The following is a 20,395-nucleotide window of genomic DNA, read 5'->3' on the forward strand; positions in this document are numbered from 1 at the left end:
GGACAATAAAAGGCCACTCTAAAATCTGCAGATATGTCACACAACACAATGCCACAGATGTTAAAAGTTTCAAGAGAGTGTACAATTGGCATGCTGACTGCAGGGATGTCCACCAGAGCTGTTGCCAGATAATTTAATGTTCATTTCTCTACCATAAGCCGCCTCCGAACGTCGTTTTAGAGAATTTGGCAGTATGTCCAACCCGCCTCACAACTGCAGACCACATGTATGACGTTGTGTGTGTGAGCGGTTTGCTGATGTCAACATTGTGAACAGAGTGCCCCATGGTGGAGGTGGGGTTATGGTATGGGCAGGCATAAGCTACGGACAACGAAAACAATTGCATTTTATCGATGGCGATTTGAATGCACAGAGATACCATGACAAGATCCTGAGGTCCATTATCGTGCCATTTATCCGCCGCCATCACCTCATGTTTCGGCATGATAATGCACGGCCCCATGTCGTAAAGATCTCTACACAATTCCTGGAAGCTGAAAATGTCCCAGTTCTTCCATGGCCTGCATACTCACCAGACATGCAGCAATGTGTATGAGAATGTGTTCCATTTCCCGCTAATATCCAGCAACTTAGCACAGCCATTGAAGAGGAGTGGTACAACATTCCATAGGCCACCTACTTTTTTTGAAGGTTTCTGTGACCAACAGATGCATATCTGTATTCCCAGTCATGTTCCTTATAACAACTGTAACTCAGTAAAATCTTTGAAATTGTTGTGTTTATTTTTGTTCAGTGTAACTATTACTTTCGTGTTAGTTTTCTTAAATGTGTAGCTTTTACATTTTGCATCATTCCATTCCGTTTACCTTTCCTCTCATGTCTGTGTAGTTGTTCCTGAGGGTCGCTATCAGTAGTCGATCATTTTAGGCTAACGTTGTGCAATCATTTGGGACATGTAGCCTACTTGAATCAGTATGGAACACAGACCACACGTAGCAGGTTAAACCTGGAGCACGGTTCACTGGACCGTTTTCATACAGTTAAATGATTAGGGTATATTTATAGGACTATTGTTCAACCCTTATTGTCCACTTTTTTCCCCCCACCTTCCTATAACTCATGGATTGAACTTGAATATGACTACTTTCAGGATGAATCAAACCACTGTATTTCTGATTCATCAATCTATTTTGTGCGTAAAGGCTCTCCAAACCTTATGATTCATTCATATTTCCTAACCCAAAATGTGCATAAATAAGGGAACCACGCTTGCAAAGGCCGTTACGCACCTGCATAAGGTAAGTCTAAATACCAACTACTGTGAAGTGTGTTTAAAAGGCATACATTTCTTAAGTCGGATCGGGCCCTTAGGGAATAGGGTGTCATTTGGGATGCACCCTTAAACTTCCACAGATCACTGTCTGTACCCTGTACCCAGACTATGGTGAAACACCTTGACACCCTTCACGCCACCTGGGCCTTGTTCATTAGTGCACACCTTATCAAAACGTTTTGCAACAGAAAAAGAAATGTGCATTTAGTCCAGGTAGCCGCCTTCCAGTTTCAATTTGTTTTCTTCTGTTTGATGCTTAGTCAATACAACCCAGACTGGGTTGAAACACCCTGACCCATTTACCTTATATGGGTTGTGTTCATTAGTGTTGTGTTGTTCTACAAAGGAAAATGTGAATGAGCTTTCTTATTGGACAGGTTTTCCATTCGTGTTTCAGGCCATTTTTCTGCATTTGGTGCCTAATGAACACGATTCTGACAAAAAAGAGATTATCCAGACGTGATATTATGTATTTGTAATGCGTGGTATCTATGCATGTTTTTTGTCTCTAATCTTTAGGATATTCCATATAGGATACAGAGAACCTCAAAGATATTGTGGTAAGCATCAATTTAAGGGGAACTCCAAAAAAAATTAAATATGGCTGCCAGGCCTCACACTATACATTACTTTCAATTTGAGTGTCTGTCCCATTATGCTCCTTCTACTTCTGAGAGCCAGGACTGTCAGTCTGTGCGAGTGCGTTGTCTGTGTCAGTCTGTCTGACTGTCTGTAAGAGTGTGGGTCTGTATCAACGTGTGTGTGTCTCTCACTCCCACTCAAGCACGGTCATGGAAGGACACAATAAATCCTCTATCGCGCCGCATGACAAATCCACTGTCACACCCCATTATATGGAGTCGGCCACGTTCACAGGGTCACGGTCCCTCATTTGGTGCCTCAGACATCTTTTCATGCTTTGTTGGGTTTGTTTCTAATCTTCATGTCAAGGTCTTATCATTTCCCCACTTTGAGACAGAAGTCGTCTCGCTCTAATAAAAGGCCTATCTGCTGAGTCACATTTCGACTCCGTTTTCTTCTTCCTCTGCCAGTTCTGAATACCTGGCCTTTGTATTTTTGATATCCTAGAAATTCTGCTAATTTCTTTGCTTTTTTTTCTCTTCTACTTCCTGTTTGTCAGTTCTGAATGTCTGGTCTTTGTCTTTTTGATCTCCTGAATTCTACAAATGTATGACCTTTTTATAATATGTTTTTTTACTTGTTTTCTTTTTCGGGGCTAGGTCGAAGGGGTGTTGTGAATTAATTTGAAACCTAATTTCACATTCTAATGTGAATCCCCCTAAAAACACGTAATCCTATAAAAAACAAGGCTCGGGGTGCTCTAGTCATTTCTCGAAAGCAGGAAATAGGCAGACACGGTATTCCCTTGATATGTTCTTGAGCTTCCCAATTCCACCAGCGCCTCCTAGCACACCAACATGTGTCAATCAAAGCCCTACTCTGGAGAGGGTGAAGCGGGAAAGAGTTATCACTCCCATACGGCCCCTAAAAAAATTATAGAGCTGAGCGTTCAGGAGCATGTAGGAGTCCCTTATGCTCTCGCTTTGCCCGAACCGCAATAACAGACGGATGCTCGCTCTCTTTATGACCTCATCCTCTTCATAAAACCACATTCCGATGCATTAAGCCCTATTCCATCGTCCATCACCACTGTCCCGCATTCATTTCAACCCCTCCTTATCATGACATCATGAGCTCAGTATCAGAGCTAATCAGACTTCACTGCGTAGCCTGAGTGGATTTCCTCATTTCATTATACACTCCATTATAAAGCCAGAGACTCCTGGGCTTGGGTCCCAAATGTCACCCTCTACCTATATAGTGCACCAATTTTGACCAGAGTTCAAAAGTAGTGCTCTATGTAGGGAATAGGGTGCCATTTGGGATGCAAATGGTCTTGGGGTTATATGGGCCATGGGAAAAGGAAAGTGGGTGGGTAACGTGGAGTTAAAACGCGGATGTTTAAGTGGGTGCTTCAATGGAGATTGGAATGACGGGCTGATGAGTTAGTCAGTCGTTGACTGGACCTTCACCTGTCCTCGTACCCATTGGACTAACACAGCAGTCTGCAGAAAGCGCTGTGGCTGTTTCAGCTGGGGGGTGACATTTTCCCTAGGTACAGATCTAGGATCAGCTTCCCCTCCCCTAATCTAAACCTTAAACCTTAACTGAACTCAAGAACCAAGTTCTCTCGTTGAAAATAGCATATGTGACATCGATAGTAGTCAGAAACATCTATTAATGACAAAGTGCAAGTAGGAGCTGACCCTTTTTTTCAATTTTTGCCTAAAATGACATACCAGAATCTAACTGCCTGTAGCTCAGGACCTGAAGCAAGGATGTGCATATTCTTCATACCATTTGAAAGGAAACACTTTGACGTTTGTGGAAATGTGAAATGAATGTAGGAGAATATAACACATTAGATCTTGTAAAAAATAATACAAATAAAAAACTTTTCTTTTTTTAAACCATCTTCGAAATTCAAGAGAGGCCATAATGTATTATTCCAGCCCAGACGCAATTTAGATTTTGGGCACTAGATGGTAGCATTGTATGTGCAGACTGATCCAATGAACATCTGTTCAAAACGTTGTATCAAGACTGCCCAAATGTACCTAATTGGGTAATTAATACATTTTCAAGTTCATAATTGTGCACTCTCCTCAAACAATAGCGTGGTATTCTTTTACTGTAATAGCTACTGTAAATTGGACAGTGCAGTTAGATTAACAAGAATTTAAGCTTTCTGCCCGATCCCGTAGAAGTTCATTTTGGTCGTAAAGTCAGTATCGTCCAAACTGAATTTTGTGAGATTTGTGTACAAGACTTCATCGTGACTTACTTGTGGTTTGGGTTTTGATTTCAACAATGCCCACTTGCCCACTACCACGTGGTAAACAACTGCAGTGATTGTGGTCTATCCAATCGTACAGCAGAACACACAGTGAGACAGACTTGACCAGCAGCACAGCGGATTGGACTCACATTGTTTTACTTGAGAAATACTGCACCAAACACATTAGCTACAGTTGAAGTCGGAAGTTTACATACACCTTAGCCAAATACATTTCAACTCCGTTTTTCACAATTCCTGATATTTAATCCTAGTAAAAATTCCCCGTCTTAGGTCAGTTAGGATCACCACTTTATTTTAAGAATGTGAAATGTCAGAATAATAGTAGAGAGAGTGATTTATTTCAGCTTTATTTATTTCATCACATTCCCACTGGGTCAGAAGTTTACATACACTCAATTAGTATTTGGTAGCATTGCCTTTAAATTGTTTAACTTGGGTCAAATGTTTCAGGTAGCCTTCCACAAGCTTCCCAAAATAAGTTGGGAGAATTTTGGCCCATTCCTCCTGACAGAGCTGGTGTAACTGAGTCAGGTTTTCTAGGCCTCCTTGCTCGCACACGCTTTTTCAGTTCTGTCCACACATTTTCTATAGGATTGAGGTCAGGGCTTTGTGATTGCCTCTCCAATACCTCCACTTTGTTATCCTTATGCCACATTGCCACAACTTTGGAAGTATGCTTGGCGTCATTGTCCATTTGAAAGACCCATTTGCGACCAAGCTTTAACTTCCTGACTGATGTCTTGAGATGTCGCTTCAATATATCCACATAATTTTCCTACCTCATGATGCCATCTATTTTGTGAAGTGCACCAGTCCCTCCTGCAGCAAAGCACCCCCACAACATGATGCTGCCACCCCCGTGCTTCACGGTTGGGATGGTGTTCTTCAGCTTGCAAGCATCCTTCTTTTTCCTCCAAACATAACGATGGTCATTATGGCCAAACAGTTTTATTTTTGTTTCATCAGAACAGAGGACATTTCTCCAAGAAGTACGATCTTTGTCCCCATGTGCAGTTGCAAACTGTAGTTTTGGAGCAGTGGTTCTTCCTTGCTGAGCGGCCTTTCAGGTTATTTCGATATAGTACTCGTTTTACTGTGGATATAATACCTGTTTCCTCCAGCATCTTCACAAGGTCCTTTGCTGTTGTTCTGGGATTGATTTGCAGCAAAGTACGTTCATCTCTAGGAGACAGAACGCGTCTCCTTCCTGAGCGGTATGACGGCTGCGTGGTCCCATGGTGTTTATACTTGCGTACTATTGTTTGTACAGATGAACGTGGTATCTTCAGGTGTTTGGAAATTGCTCCCAAGGATGAACCAGACTTGTGGAGGTCTACAAAAAAATGTCTGAGGTCTTGGCTGATTTATTTTGATTTTCCCATGATGTCAAGCAAAGAGGCACTGAGTTTGAAGGTAGGCCTTGAAATACATTTACAGGTACACCTCCAATTGACTCAAATGATGTCAATTAGCCTATCAAAAGCTTCTAAAGCCATGACATAATTTTCTGGACTTTTCCAAGCTGTATGAAGGCACAGTCAACTTAGTGTATGTAAACTTCTGACCCACTGGAAATTGTGATACACACAGTAGATGTCCTAACTGACTTGCCAAACTATAGTTTGTTAACAAGAAATTTGTGGAGTGGTTGAAAAACGAGTTTTAATGACTCCAGCCTAAGTGTATGTAAACCTCCGACTTCAACTGTAGATGTAAAATTGTGCTACTGAAATCCCCTCTGCAAAAATGTCAATTTATTAGAGATTTCTTCAGATTTCTGCGTTCAGTCGCTCTTTAATCATTAGTGGGCAAAAGCAAAACTGACCCAAGATCAAGGGCAAGGTTGTCCAATTCAGTTTTTTGTTTCTAACTGGTAGTTATTTGCACTCACCTGGTGTTCCAGGTCTAAATCGGTCCTTGATCAGAAGGAGAGGATGCAAATGAGTGTTTTGGCCGTCCAGGACCGACATTGAACAGCCCTGGTCTAGGGGCAACTTCATCCAATTTCAGACTTATTTTATTTATTCAGGGGTCATTTGTGAGATTTCTCCTTTGAATCAGACTTGGTACATGGTATACGTGTGCAGTACTGTGCTGTGACTATTCCTTCTTGTATAGTAACCTGGTGTAAATTTGTGCCACCTTTTACCATGAAAGCACTGGCTGCTTCCCCTACTTTCAGTCAGTCAGTCACACACGAGAACCAACCACCATCTTTTTCAACCGACCATTGTCATAGCAACGCCGTGGCTCCTGGCACAGCATGCTTCACTGTGGGGGCAGGGGGCCAATGACATTGCCGTGGCAACACCGAGATGGGTTCCACATGCCACGGTTAGAGAATGAACATGCTGTGAACATCTGTTTGTCATTCAATACCTCAGAGCAGAGTTAGTAGCTCAGGTGTTAGCATGTGGCTAACATAACTTATACAAGTTTACACTGTGACTCAGTGATATGACGTTGCCATGGGCAGCTGTTTACTTTGCATCAAACTTATCAAATAACGTTTGCGGTTTCCGTCTGGTTTGTGGTATTTTACTCCGAGTGTTACGACCTTCATAACATCACTTTCAGGACTTTCCTCATAACAGTTACAAATAGCAGAGTTATGTGGAGGGAAAATACTCAATTTAAATACATGGGAACTAAAAGATGGGATGTGTCCCAAATGGCACCCTATTCCTTATTTAGTGCACTACTTTTGACCAGGGCCCAAACACATAAGCAATGGGGATGTGGCCATGGTGTGTTGAAACTCAACAACTGGATTCCAAGGCTTGGGAGCCCATCCATCTGCCTTTCAACACCAGGCAGGCTCCAGGCGACACGTTTCCGTTCGGTACAGATCTAGGATCAGCTACCCCTCCCTTAAATCCTAACATTAACCATTAGTCTGGAAAATGCAAATCTGACCCATGATCAGCATCTAGGGGAAACTTTGAAACTTTAACCCCTGCGCTGAAGGAATGTAAGCATAAAGGAGATTTTTTTATGTGTCTTTATTTAACTAGGCAAGTCAGTTAAGAACAAATTCTTATTTACAATGACTGATGTTTTACCTTGTCAGCTCGGGGATTCGATCCAGCAACCTTTTGGTTACTGGCCCAACGCTCTAACCACTAGGCTACCTGCCGCCTCAAGGAGATGCTTGAGTAGTGCCTGACCCAATCTCATACATTAGCATTCACACACCCACATAGAGAGAGAGAGAGAGAGAGAGAGAGAGAGAGAGAGAGAGAGAGAGAGAGAGAGAGAGAGAGAGAGAGAGAGAGAGAGAGAGAGAGAGAGAGAGAGAGAGAGAGAGAGAGAGAGAGAGAGAGAGAGAGAGAGAGAGAGAGAGAGAGAGAGAGAGAGAGAGAGAGAGAGAGAGAGAGAGAGAGAGAGAGAGAGAGAGAGAGAGAGAGAGAGAGAGAGACACACACACACACACACACTGCACTGCACTGCACTGCACTGCACTGTGTTCCATGTGAGTGACTGAGACTCCGTTGACAGCTTGGCACAAGGTGTGAAATTTGCGCCCTTTCCAGAGAAATGCCAGATGTTTTTGTTGGCAGTCACAGGGGTGCCAGGGTCAGAAGTACTAGGTTGCCCTGTGATGGTATGTCAAGTATTCCTGTTAGTTTAACACTCAGATTGATGTGCCTGAGTTTGGTCAAGCAGTTAATTCTGCTGCCCTTGGCACGTGGCGGCAGGATAGCCTGGAGGTTAGAGTGTTGGGCTTGTAACTGAAAGGTTGCTGGTTCCTAACCCGGAGTTGACAAGGTGAAAAAAAATATGTCGCTGTGCTCTTGAGCAAGGACGTTAACCCTCCAAGGGCGCTGGAAAATGGTGACCCTGGTCGTGACCTCACTCTGCGGGTGTCTCAGGGGGAGTTGGGATTTGCAAGATACACATTGTACAGGTGTGTAACAGGACAAATATAAGCACCCACCAATGTATTATGGTAGGCAGACCTCTGCCTGCTTGGGATTGAGTTCTGGTCCCACCGTACCTCTATGCAGTATGTCCTCTATCGATCTCCCCCTCCTCATTTCATCTCCCTGTCAATAAAAACCCAAGGAATGTAACACCGCTCAAATTGACTTAGAGTGTGGGGGCATACCATCCCTTTGTTCCTGAAAGAAGTTTTGCAACGATTCCTATGTTGATGTAAAGAATATTTGTTGGTCCGTGGTGTGTAATGAGGCGCAAACAGATGTTGCACTTGACACATTTATGAAATGACTTATCCCAGTTACTAATAAGCATGCAGCCATTAAGAAAATGACTGTTAAAACTGTTAAATCCCCGTGGATTGATGAGGAATTTAAACATTTTATTGTTGAGAGGGATGAGGCAAAAGGAATGGCAAATAAGTCTGGCTGCACAACTGATTGGCAAGCGTACTGCAAATTGAGACATCATGTGACTAAACTGAATAAAAAGAAGAAGAAACTACGCTATGAAACAAAGATCAATGACATAAAGAATAATAGTAAAAAGCTTTGGAGCACCTTAAATTAAATTTTGGGAAAAAAGGCAAACTCCGCTCCATCATTCATTGAATCAGATGGCTCATTCATTACAAAACCCACTGATATTGCCAACTACTTTAACGATGTTTGAATTGGCAACAAACACTGACGCTACTCATCCAAGTATATCTGACAAAAATGATGAAAGACAAGAATTGTAATTTTTGATTCTGTAAAGTGAGTGTGGAAGAGGTGAAAAAATGGTTTATCAACAACGACAAGACACCGTGGTTTGACAACTTGGTTTGAAAATTACTGAGGATAATAGCAGACAATATTGAATTCTTTAATTGATCAATTTACCATATCTTCAATTTAATCCTACTAGAAAGTGTGTATCCTCAGGCCTGGAGGGAAGCAAAAGTCATTCCGCTACCTAAGAATAGTAAAGCCCCCTTTACTGGCTCAAATAGCCGACCAATCAGCCTGTTACCAACCTTTAGTAAACTTTTGGAAATTTGTTTTGACCAGATACAATGCTATTTTACAGTAAACAAATTGACATCAGCACGCTTATAGGGAAGGACATTCAACAAGCACAGCACTTACACAAATGACTGATGATTGGCTGAGATAAATTGATGATAAAAAGGTTGTGGGGGCTGTTTTGCTAGAAACATTTCATTTAAGCCTAGGAACATTTCTGAAAATGTTTGCCTTACCCTACAGTAAGCCTCTTTTATGACATTATGGTTGTATTCCAATTGTATTATTTTCACCCTCTCAACCCTTTGCTCTACCCACTTGTTTTAGGTGGATACCCTTTTAAAACCGGATGCAGTTTCACACCATGTTAAAAGCGTCATTCAAAAACCTAGATGTGTGTTGTTATTCCCTCAGGGTGCAATTAATGATTCATTTAAAACACTATGGGATGGTTTCACCAGACACAGATGAAGCCTAGCACTTGTCTGAAAATAAAGATTTAATGGCGAATCACCATAAACAAAAGAAAAAGTGTCCAACACTAGGCTTAATCTGTGTCTGGGAAACCACCTTATATGCATTTAAATCACTACTAAACTTTTAATGCAATAAACATATGGTGAATTTAAAATAGAACTTAACACGCATGATGCATTTGTATCGCCTTAATTGCATTTTCATTCACCACTGCCGACTTGGCTATGTTTTTGTTTTGTGGTTTTCATATTGCATAAGTTTAAATTCATTTTTAACCAATTAAGGTTAAAAACAGAAGGAAAGTAAGGAAAGTTTGACAAACGAAAAATCCATCCCGTTGAAGGGATACAAATGTTGTCAATATTTAGAACATTTCTCCTATAGCTGCCATTTCCATTGCACATGTCGCAATATATCTTTTTTGCGACATTGTTTTCAATGGAAACCTGCATAGTGTTCTCTTTTCACACAGACATTCTGAAATATAAATGATGATTGGTGGCTGTATCTAAACACAGTAGTCAATATGGGTAATGCTTGGCTTCTGTGTTATTGTAACCACTTTATAGCTGGTTGGTAGTGATGAGAGAGTTGCTCTTTGGCCACGCACACAAGTGGTGGGTTCCATTCTAATTTGAGAATTTATTAGGGTTGGGCCTGGGCTTAGGTTTGCACAACATTGTATGTTTTGAGACCAATGCATGGCCGTTGCTGTAGAGAGATTCACAGTGATGGGGCAGAGGTTTTGATCAAGAATCAATTCAAATGTAATTCAAATGTATTTATAGACTGTTAGAATGGCGCCCGCGGGGATGGCTGCCGTTTTACGGGCTCCAAACCAACTGTGCTGTTTTGTTAGTTTTTTTGCATTGTTTGTAACTTATTTTTTAACTTATTTTGTACATAATGTTGCTGCTACCGTCTATGACCGAAAATAACTTCTGGACATCACATCAGCGATTACTCACCAAGTACTGGACGACGATTTTTTCTTTAACGTGTCCGACTTGAAGGTTATACTGCTTTCTCGGGAAAGGGCCCAAATCCCCATCATTTGCGTGAAGAAAAGGAGAAAAAGGCGGCAGAGATTTGGCTGCCTTCTGAGAATTTGTAGGCAAGTGAGTAAACTTCCACTACCACCCGTTCTATTGGCCAATGTGCAATCATCGGGAAAAAAATGGATGATATACGATCAAGACTATCCTACCAACGGGATATTAAAAACTGTAATATCTTATGTTTCACATAGTTGTGGCTGAACGATGACATGGAAAATATAGAGTTGGCGGGATTTTCCATGCATCGGCAGGACAGAGAAGCTACGTTTGGCAAATCTGACCATAATTCTATCCTCCTGATTCCTGCTTACAAGCAAAAACTAAAGCAGGAAGTACCAGTGATTCGCTCAATACGGAAGTGGTCAGATGATGCGGATGCTATGCTACAGGACTGTTTTGCTAGCACAGACTGGAATATGTTCCGCGATTCATCCAATGGCATTGAGGAGTATACCATCTCAGTCATCGGCTTCATCAATAAGTGCATAACGACGTCGTCCCCACAGTGACCGTACGTATACAGTGGGGCAAAAAAGTATTTAGTCAGCCACCAATTGTGCAAGTTCTCCCACTTAAAAAGATGAGAGAGGCCTGTAATTTTCATCATAGGTACACTTCAACTATGACAGACAAAATGAGAAAAACAATCCAGAAAATCACATTGTAGGATTTTTTATGAATTTATTTGCAAATTATGGTGGAAAATAAGTATTTGGTCAATAACAAAAGTTTATCTCAATACTTTGTTATATACCCTTTGTTGGCAATGACAGAGGTCAAACGTTTTCTGTAAGTCTTCACAAGGTTTTCACACACTGTTGCTGGTATTTTGGCCCATTCCTCCATGCAGATCTCCTCTAGAGCAGTGATGTTTTGGGGCTGTTGCTGGGCAACACGGACTTTCAACACCCTCCAAAGATTTTCTATGGGGTTGAGATCTGGAGACTGGCTAGGCCATTCCAGGACCTTGAAATGCTTCTTACGAAGCCACTCCTTCGTTGCCCGGGCGGTGTGTTTGGGATCATTGTCATGCTGAAAGACCCAGCCACGTTTCATCTTCAATGCCCTTGCTGATGGAAGGAGGTTTTCACTCAAAATCTCACGATACATGGCCCCATTCATTCCTTCCTTTACACGGATCAGTCGTCCTGGTCCCTTTGCAGAAAAACAGCCCCAAAGCATGATGTTTCCACCCCCATGCTTCACAGTAGGTATGGTGTTCTTTGGATGCAACTCAGCATTCTTTGTCCTCCAAACACGACGAGTTGAGTTTTTACCAAAAAGTTCTATTTTGGTTTCATCTGACCATATGACATTCTCCCAATCTTCTTCTGGATCATCCAAATGCTCTCTAGCAAACTTCAGACGGGCCTGGACATGTACTGGCTTAAGCAAGGGGACACATCTGGCACTGCAGGATTTGAGTCCCTGGCGGCGTAGTGTGTTACTGATGGTAGGCTTTGTTACTTTGGTCCCAGCTCTCTGCAGGTCATTCACTAGGTCCCCCCGTGTGGTTCTGGGATTTTTGCTCACCGTTCTTGTGATCATTTTGACCCCACGGGGTGAGATCTTGCGTGGATCCCCAGATCGAGGGAGATTATCAGTGGTCTTGTATGTCTTCCATTTCCTAGTAATTGCTCCCACAGTTGATTTCTTCAAACCAAGCTGCTTACCTATTGCAGATTCGGTCTTCCCAGCCTGGTGCAGGTCTACAATTTTGTTTCTGGTGTCCTTTGACAGCTCTTTGGTCTTGGCCATAGTGGAGTTTGGAGTGTGACTGTTTGAGGTTGTGGACAGGTGTCTTTTATACTGATAACAAGTTCAAACAGGTGCCATTAATACAGGTAACGAGTGGAGGACAGAGGAGCCTCTTAAAGAAGAAGTTACAGGTCTGTGAGAGCCAGAAATCTTGCTTGTTTGTAGGTGACCAAATACTTATTTTCCACCATAATTTGCAAATAAATTCATTAAAAATCCTACAATGTGATTTTCTGGATTTTCTTTCTCATTTTGTCTGTCATAGTTGAAGTGTACCTATGATGAAAATTACAGGCCTCTCTCATCTTTTTAAGTGGGAGAACTTGGACAATTGGTGGCTGACTAAATACTTTTTTGCCCCACTGTATATCCCGACCAGAAGCCATGGATTACCAGAAACATCCGTATCGAGCTAAAGGCTAGATATGCTTATAAGAAATCCCGCTATGCCCTCAGACGAACCATCAAACAGGCAATGCATCAATAGAGGATTAAGATTGAATCCCACTACACCAGCTCTGACGCTCGTCAGATGTGGCAGGGCTTGAAAACTATTACGGACTACAAAGGGAATCCCAGCCGTGAGCTTCCCAGTGACGCGAGCCTACCAGACAAGCTATATGACTTTTACTCTCACTTCGAGGCAAGCAAAATTGAAGCATGAGAGTACCAGCTGTTCCGGACGACTATGTGATAACACTCTCGGCAGCCAATGTGAGCAAGACCTTTAAACAGGTCAACATTCACAAAGCCATGGGGCCAGGCAGATTACCAGAACGTGTTATCAAAGCATGCGCGGACCAACTGGCAACTGTCTTCACTGACATTTTCAACCTCTCCCTGCCCGAATCTGTAATACCAACATGTTTCAAGCAGACCACCATAGTCGCTGTGCCCAAGGAAGCGAAGGTAACCTACCTAAATGACTACTGACCCGTAGCACTGACGTCGGTAGCCATGAAGTGCTGTGAAAGGCTGGTCATGGCTCACATCAACAGCATAATCCCGGATACACTAGACCCTCTCCATTTCGCATACCGCACCAACAGATCCACAGATGACGCAATCTCAATCGCACTCCACACTGCCCTTTCCCACCTGGACAAAAGGAACACCTATGTGAGAATGATGTTCATTGACTACAGCTCAGCATTCAACACCATAGTGCCCTCAAAGCTCATAACTAAGCTAAGGACCCTGGGACTAAACACCTTACCCTGCAACTGGTTCCTGGATGTCCTGACGGGCGCCCCCAGGTGGTAAGGGTAGGCAACAACATGTCTGCCATGCTGATCCTCAACACTGGGGCCCCTCAGGGGTGCGTGCTTAGTCCCTTCCTGTACTCCCTGTTCATCTACGACTGCGTGGCCAAACACGACTCCAACACCGTCGTTAAGTTTGACGACACAACACTGGTAAGCCTGATTACAGCCTATAGGGAGGAGGTGTGGTGCAAGGACAACGACCTTTACCTCAATATGAGCAAGACAAAGGAGCTGATCGTGGACTACAGCAAAAGGCGGGCCGAACAGGCCCCCATTAACATCGACAGGGCTGTAGTGGAGCGGGCCGAGAGTTTCAAGTTCCTTGGTGTCTGCATCACCAACAAACTATCATGGTCGAAACACACCAAGACAGTCATGAAGAGGGCACGACAACACCTTTTCCCCCTCAGGAGACTGAAAAGATTTGGCATGGGTCCCAGATTCCAAAAGGCTCTACAGCTGCACCATCGAGACTGCCTGGTATGGCGCTACAGAGGGTAGTGCAAACAGCCCAGTACATCACTGGGGCCAAGCTTCCTGCCATCCAGGACCTCCATACTTGCCAGGGTGTCAGAGGAAAGCCCCAAAAATTGTCAGAGTCAAGTCACCTAAGCCATACACTGTTCTCTCTGCTACCGCACAGCAAGCAGTACTGGAGCGCCAAGTCTAGGAACAAAAGGCTTCTACCCCCAAGCCATAAGACAGCTGAACAATTAATCAAATGGCCACCCAGAATATTTACATTGACCCCCCCCCCCCCCCCCCCCCCCCCCCATTTGTTTTTACACTGCTGCTACTCGCTGTTTATTATCTATGCATAGTCACTTTACCCCTACCTACATTAACAAATTACCTCAACTAACCTGTACCCCCGCACATTGACTCAGTACCAGTATCCCCTGTATAAAGCCTCATTATTGTTATTTTATACTTTTTTTTACTTTAGTTTATTTAGTAAATACTTTCTTAACCAACAATGCAGTTCGAGAAAGAGTTAAAGGCTTCTAAGTAAGCATTTCACAGTAAGGTGTTGTATTCGGCGCATGTGACAAGTAAAGCTTGATTTGATTTACATCAGCAAATGTCACGAAGTGCTTAAACAGAAACCCAGCCTAAAACCCCAAACAGCAAGAATTGCAGATTTAGAAGCATGGTGGCTTTGAAAAACTACCTAGAAAGGCATAAACTGAGGAATAAACCTAGAGGGGTGGCCAGTACTCTTCTGGCTGTGCCGGGTGGAGATTATATGAGTACATGGCCATTAAGGCCAGATCGTTCTTCAAGATTTTCAAACATTCCTAGATGACCAGATGGGTCAAATAATAATCACAGTGGTTGTAGAGGGTGTAACCGGTCACCACCTCATGAGTAAATGTCAGTTGACTTTTCATAGCTGAGTGTTCAGAGGTCAACACAGCAGGTGTGGTAGAGAGAGAAGAAGGGAGGGAAAAAGAGAGAGAGGGTTTAAAACAGTAGGTCCGGGACCAGGTAGCGTGTCCGGTGAACAGGCCAGGTGAGATGTGAGAATTAGAGGGTGCATACTGTGGCCCTGTCCGACGATACCCCCGGACAGGGCCAACCAGGCAGGATATAACCCCACCCACTTTGCCAAAGCACAGCCCCCACACCACTAGAGGGATATCAACAGACCACCACATTACTACCCTGAGACAAGGCTGAGTATAGCCCACAAAGATCTTCCCCACCGCACGAGCACGAGGGGGCGCAAAACCGGACAGGAAGATCATGTTAGTGACTCAACCAATTCAAGTGATGCACCCCTCATAGGGACTGTATGAAAGAGCACCAGTAAGCCAGTGACTCAGCCCTTAGTAATAAAAGCCTCCTTCATAGTTCTCTTGAATAGGAAATACATCATATAAATATTTTCATATTGTAATCATATTTGTACTATGTACTTGAGCTTGTGTCCTCAAAAGTGACGACACCACAGCAATGTATAACTATTTTTACCAGAAAGGTGAGATTTTAACCTTTCTTGGAGTATGTAGCTTTACTAGTTATTGTTTATGTCCCTCACGATAAGTAATTACTTTAACATTGTTGATTACATTTAGTTACATTTAAGAGGTTTTAAAATATAAAATAGTCCCTATTATTACTATTCAAAATCAAATACAAATTCACTATAATTGTAACTCTGTTGACCGCCTGCACAATCAATGAACCATTAGCGTGGCATAGGCCTCTCCCATCCTCATTGATAGAAAGTTTGGAATGTAGCCTATTCTACCCAGACCATACAGTATGCGTACAGTCCACAGTCAAAGACTATTCATTTGATTCATTTTGCTGTAGACCAATACCAAAGACATCTTAAATCTATGGGCTTTATTTCCTGTTTTCCTGCCGTGCGTAGGATATGCGTTAGGCCCATGTTTTATCATTCGAGCTTGGGCTCGTAAAATATTTTTTAAATAGGGCTCCGGTAGGGTTTGGCTTGAATTTTCATATGTGTATGGGTGATCTGCAGTCTCTGAAATGCTTTGAATTAATGAGCACCTTAGAAAGCGCTGTCCAATCCAGTACACCTACCACAGATAGACGGTGGGCTACCTGTGCATTGTGTTGGTAACTTTTTTTTCTCCCTCATTCCTGTACCTCAGAGAACCCCAGGTCATCATTTACCAAGTGGTGATGGAGAAGAGGACCATTTTATGAGTTTATGAGAAGAGGACAATTTGCCTGGTCTCATAGGTTATAGGGGAATTCCACAACTTTTCAAACTCATAATCTTCAGTACCACCGCAATGTCAACATACAGTATATGACGCAAATGATCTTATTCTATCTTTTTTGACTACAAAACATAGAAGCCTGCTGTTGCTATATATGTTGATGTTGGGCTGGAGATGATGAATTTGATCTTTAAAAAGGGTTAAAGTGCCCCTTTAATGATTTTGGATTCCTTAAGGATGTTTTGGACTCATGTTACTCATGTTGGCTTACTATTCAGAATTTTATTAACCCTTATTTTACCAGGTAAGTTGACTGAGAGCACGTTCTCATTTACAGCAATGACCTGGGCAATAGTGACAAGGGAGAGGATACATAGAATAGACATAAAGCCGTGAAGAAATCACTGGTTAGTTGCTCTGGAAAACAGTGATGTAATCCAGAGAAACATTCCTGATGGAGAATTGTAAACATCCCAATGAGCTACAGATACATGGTGGAGACATCTCTGAAACACACACACAGTCTTGCATACACATTGACAGATTAAACATACACTCATGTGCACACTTACGTGCGCACGCACACACAGCCTGAGTGACACCGGCTTGGCTGCCAGAGGCTTCATTAAGGCTGAGAAATGTGTTGCTCATTACGGCAAAGCAATTAGTGGCTAATTGAGTGAAAACAAACTGAGATGGTTACTCTTACTCTTCAGCTTTGTGCTCCATGCGTCTAAATCTTGACCAATTTACAGAATTGAATCTCACTTTCAGGTGTTTTTTTGGGGGGTATTTGGCACAATATGGCCCTTGGGAATCGGAGAGGAATATATTTGAGAAGTTTTATTTGGTTTGGTCTAGGGGTTTTTAATACAAAGACTTTGGCAGCGTTTACACAGGGAGCCTAATTCTGATATTTTTTCCCTCTAAATGGTCTTTTGACAAATCACATCAGATATTTTTCAGATCTGAGTAGTCAGAAGACCAATTAGTAAAAAATATATCAGAAACGGGCTGCCTGTGTAAACACAGCCTTTGAGATACAGGAAACTGAAAATGTATCTTTGCAAACGTGTTGAAATATCGGATCTCGATCAGATTGCTTTAGATGGGGAAATTATGCCATTTGTAGAGTAAACATACAAGTGTTTAGTTAAGAGTATCCATCCATTCATTCACACATACCCCCCCCCACACACACACACCAGTTATGAGTGTCTCATTAGAGTCAAGTTCCTATGTCTACATTGTACTCTTCTATGTTCTTCTATCTCCAAGACATAACAGTCCACTAACCTCCCTGACCCATGTATTAATGCACACACACACCCCTCCACATCTCACTACTACACCCTGTCATAACCAACTGCTTGCCCTTCTCACTCCTCTCCTCCATGCAAGTTTACATCCCTCCCTCCATCTCCCATCCCCCCCTCCACCTCCTTCCCTCACCACCTTCTCCAGTTACCTACAGCCGTAGACAACTAGCAGGAGTCCCAGAGATAGCCATGCACACATGTACACAGCGGATTGCAAACACACACACACACACACAAAGAGTTTATTTCACACATACAGTACACAAATGTTGGGCACAAAATGAGGAGAGAGAGGGCCTACTCTCTCACACATCACACACACACACTCTCCCTCACACTCACACACACGTTGGAACCAATGAACTGAGAATACACAGACAGTTGATAGCACATGTACACAAATATTATTGCAAATTTTATTGATGACACACATACACAAATATACTTACCGCCTCACACTTAAACACCAAACCACTTTGTGTGGTTTGGATGCCGGGAGTCCAGAACAGTGATTTATGTGCCTTGCTCCTCTGATTGTCTGAGCTGTGGTGGTTCACTGCCATGTGAGTGCCCTTTGACCTCTATCCCACATCAGTGCATTCTGTGGGTGGAAGCGCTTGATGAGGTGGGTCCATCCTAGTTTGGCGCTAATGAGTTCTGTTGGGCCTGGCTCTCTGGCTCTGGACCAGGATCTAACAAAGTAGGGACGACCATTGCCGAAAGGGTCTAAGGGCCCAACAGAGTCAGAGGCCTCATTATCTGGAAGAAGTAAGGAAGCTTGGCAAACAGTGATTGTGCTTCTGGTTAAAGTGAGGCATACGACCTATAGTGACCTAGAATAGTCAGCTCTTAGTGTTGGCTCTCTGAGACACACACACATAAACACACACACATAAACACACACACACATATACACACACACACACACACACACACACACACACACACACACACACACACACACACACAGTAAGATACTGTAATGAAACAGCACGGAGCAGGTCTCGAACCCTCGACCTTCTAACCCGAAGTCCGGCGCGCTATCGACTGTGCCGCAAAAGCATGCTCGTGCGGCAAAGTCGATTTCCGCGCTTATAAACGCAGGGTCGTTACAATACTAACACTTTGCTTTGAGAGATTATACATTTCCCACCCAAACAATCTCTGCTCTCTGAGCCCAGTTTTTTAAAAACTTTTAATCTGGATGACAATGATCCGGATTCTGTATTCCCCTTTTTGCGACCCAGGATCAGATCAATCTGATCCGATCTTGAGCCAGTTCATTCTGATCCAAATGCCTCAATATCAAGATTGCAGAATTGAATAGGCCTACACCTTGCCATCTACTGGACAGGTTGTGTTACTACTTCTACACTGTCATAGGGAAACTGAGATTTTATTAAAAAAAATATTTCACCTTTATTTAACAAGGTAAGCTAGTTGAGAACAAGTTCTCATTTACAACTGCGACCTGGCCAAGATAAAGCAAAGCAGTGCGACAGAGACAACAACACAGAGTTACACATGGAATAAACAAGCGTACAGTCAATAACACAATAGAAAAAAAGAGTCTATACACAGTCGTGGCCAAAAGTTTTGAGAATTACACAAATATTAATTTTCACTAAGTCTGCTGCCTCAGTTTGTATGATGGCAATGTGCATATACTCCAGAAAATTGAATGAAGAGTGATCAGAGTGATCAGATCAGATGAATTGCAATTAATTGAAAAGTCCCTCTTTGCCATGCAAATTAACTGAATCTCAAAAAAACATTTCCACTGCATTTCAGCCCTGCTACAAAAGGACCAACTGACATCATGTCAGTGATTCTCTCGTTAACACAGGTGTGAGTGTTGACGAGGACAAGGCTGGAGATCACTCTGTCATGCTGATTGAGTTCGAATAACAGACTGGAATCTTCAAAAGGAGGGTGGTGCTTGGAATCATTGTTCTTCCTCTGTCAACCATGGTTATCTTAAAGGAAACACGTGCCGTCATCATTGCTTTGCACAAAAAGATTGCACCTAAATCAACCATTTATCGGATCATCAAGATCTTCAAGGAGAGCGGTTCAATTGTTGTGAATAAGGCTTCAGGGCGCCCAAGAAAGTCCAGCAAGTGCCAGGACCGTCTCCTAAAGTTGATTCAGCTGCGGGATCGGTGCACCAACAGTACAGAGCTTGCTCAGGAATGGCAGCAGACAGGTGTGAGTGCATCTGCACGCACAGTGAGGCAAAGACTTTTGGAGGATGTCCTGGTGTCGAGAAGGGCAGCAAAGAAGCCACTTCTCTCCAGGAAAAACATCAGGGACAGACTGATATTCTGCAAAAATGTACAGGGATTGGACTGCTGAGGACTGGGGTAAGTCATTTTCTCTGACGAATCCCCTTTCCGATTGTTTGCTGCATCTGGAAAAAAGCTTGTATGTTGAAGACAAGGTGAGAGCTACCATCAGTCCTGTGTCATGCCAACAGTAAAGCATCCTGAGACCATTCATGTGTGGGGTTGCTTCTCAGCCAAGGGAGTGGACTCACTCACAATTTTGCCTAAGAACACAGCCATGACTAAAGGATGGTACCAACACATCCTTCGAGAGCAACTTCTCCCAACCATCCAGGAACAGTTTGGTGACGAACAATACCTTTTTCAGCATGATGGAGCACCTTGCCATAAGGCAAATTTGATAACTAAGTGGC

This window comes from Salvelinus namaycush, chromosome 40, assembly GCF_016432855.1.
Source record: "Salvelinus namaycush isolate Seneca chromosome 40, SaNama_1.0, whole genome shotgun sequence".
Lineage (NCBI taxonomy): Eukaryota > Metazoa > Chordata > Actinopteri > Salmoniformes > Salmonidae > Salvelinus > Salvelinus namaycush.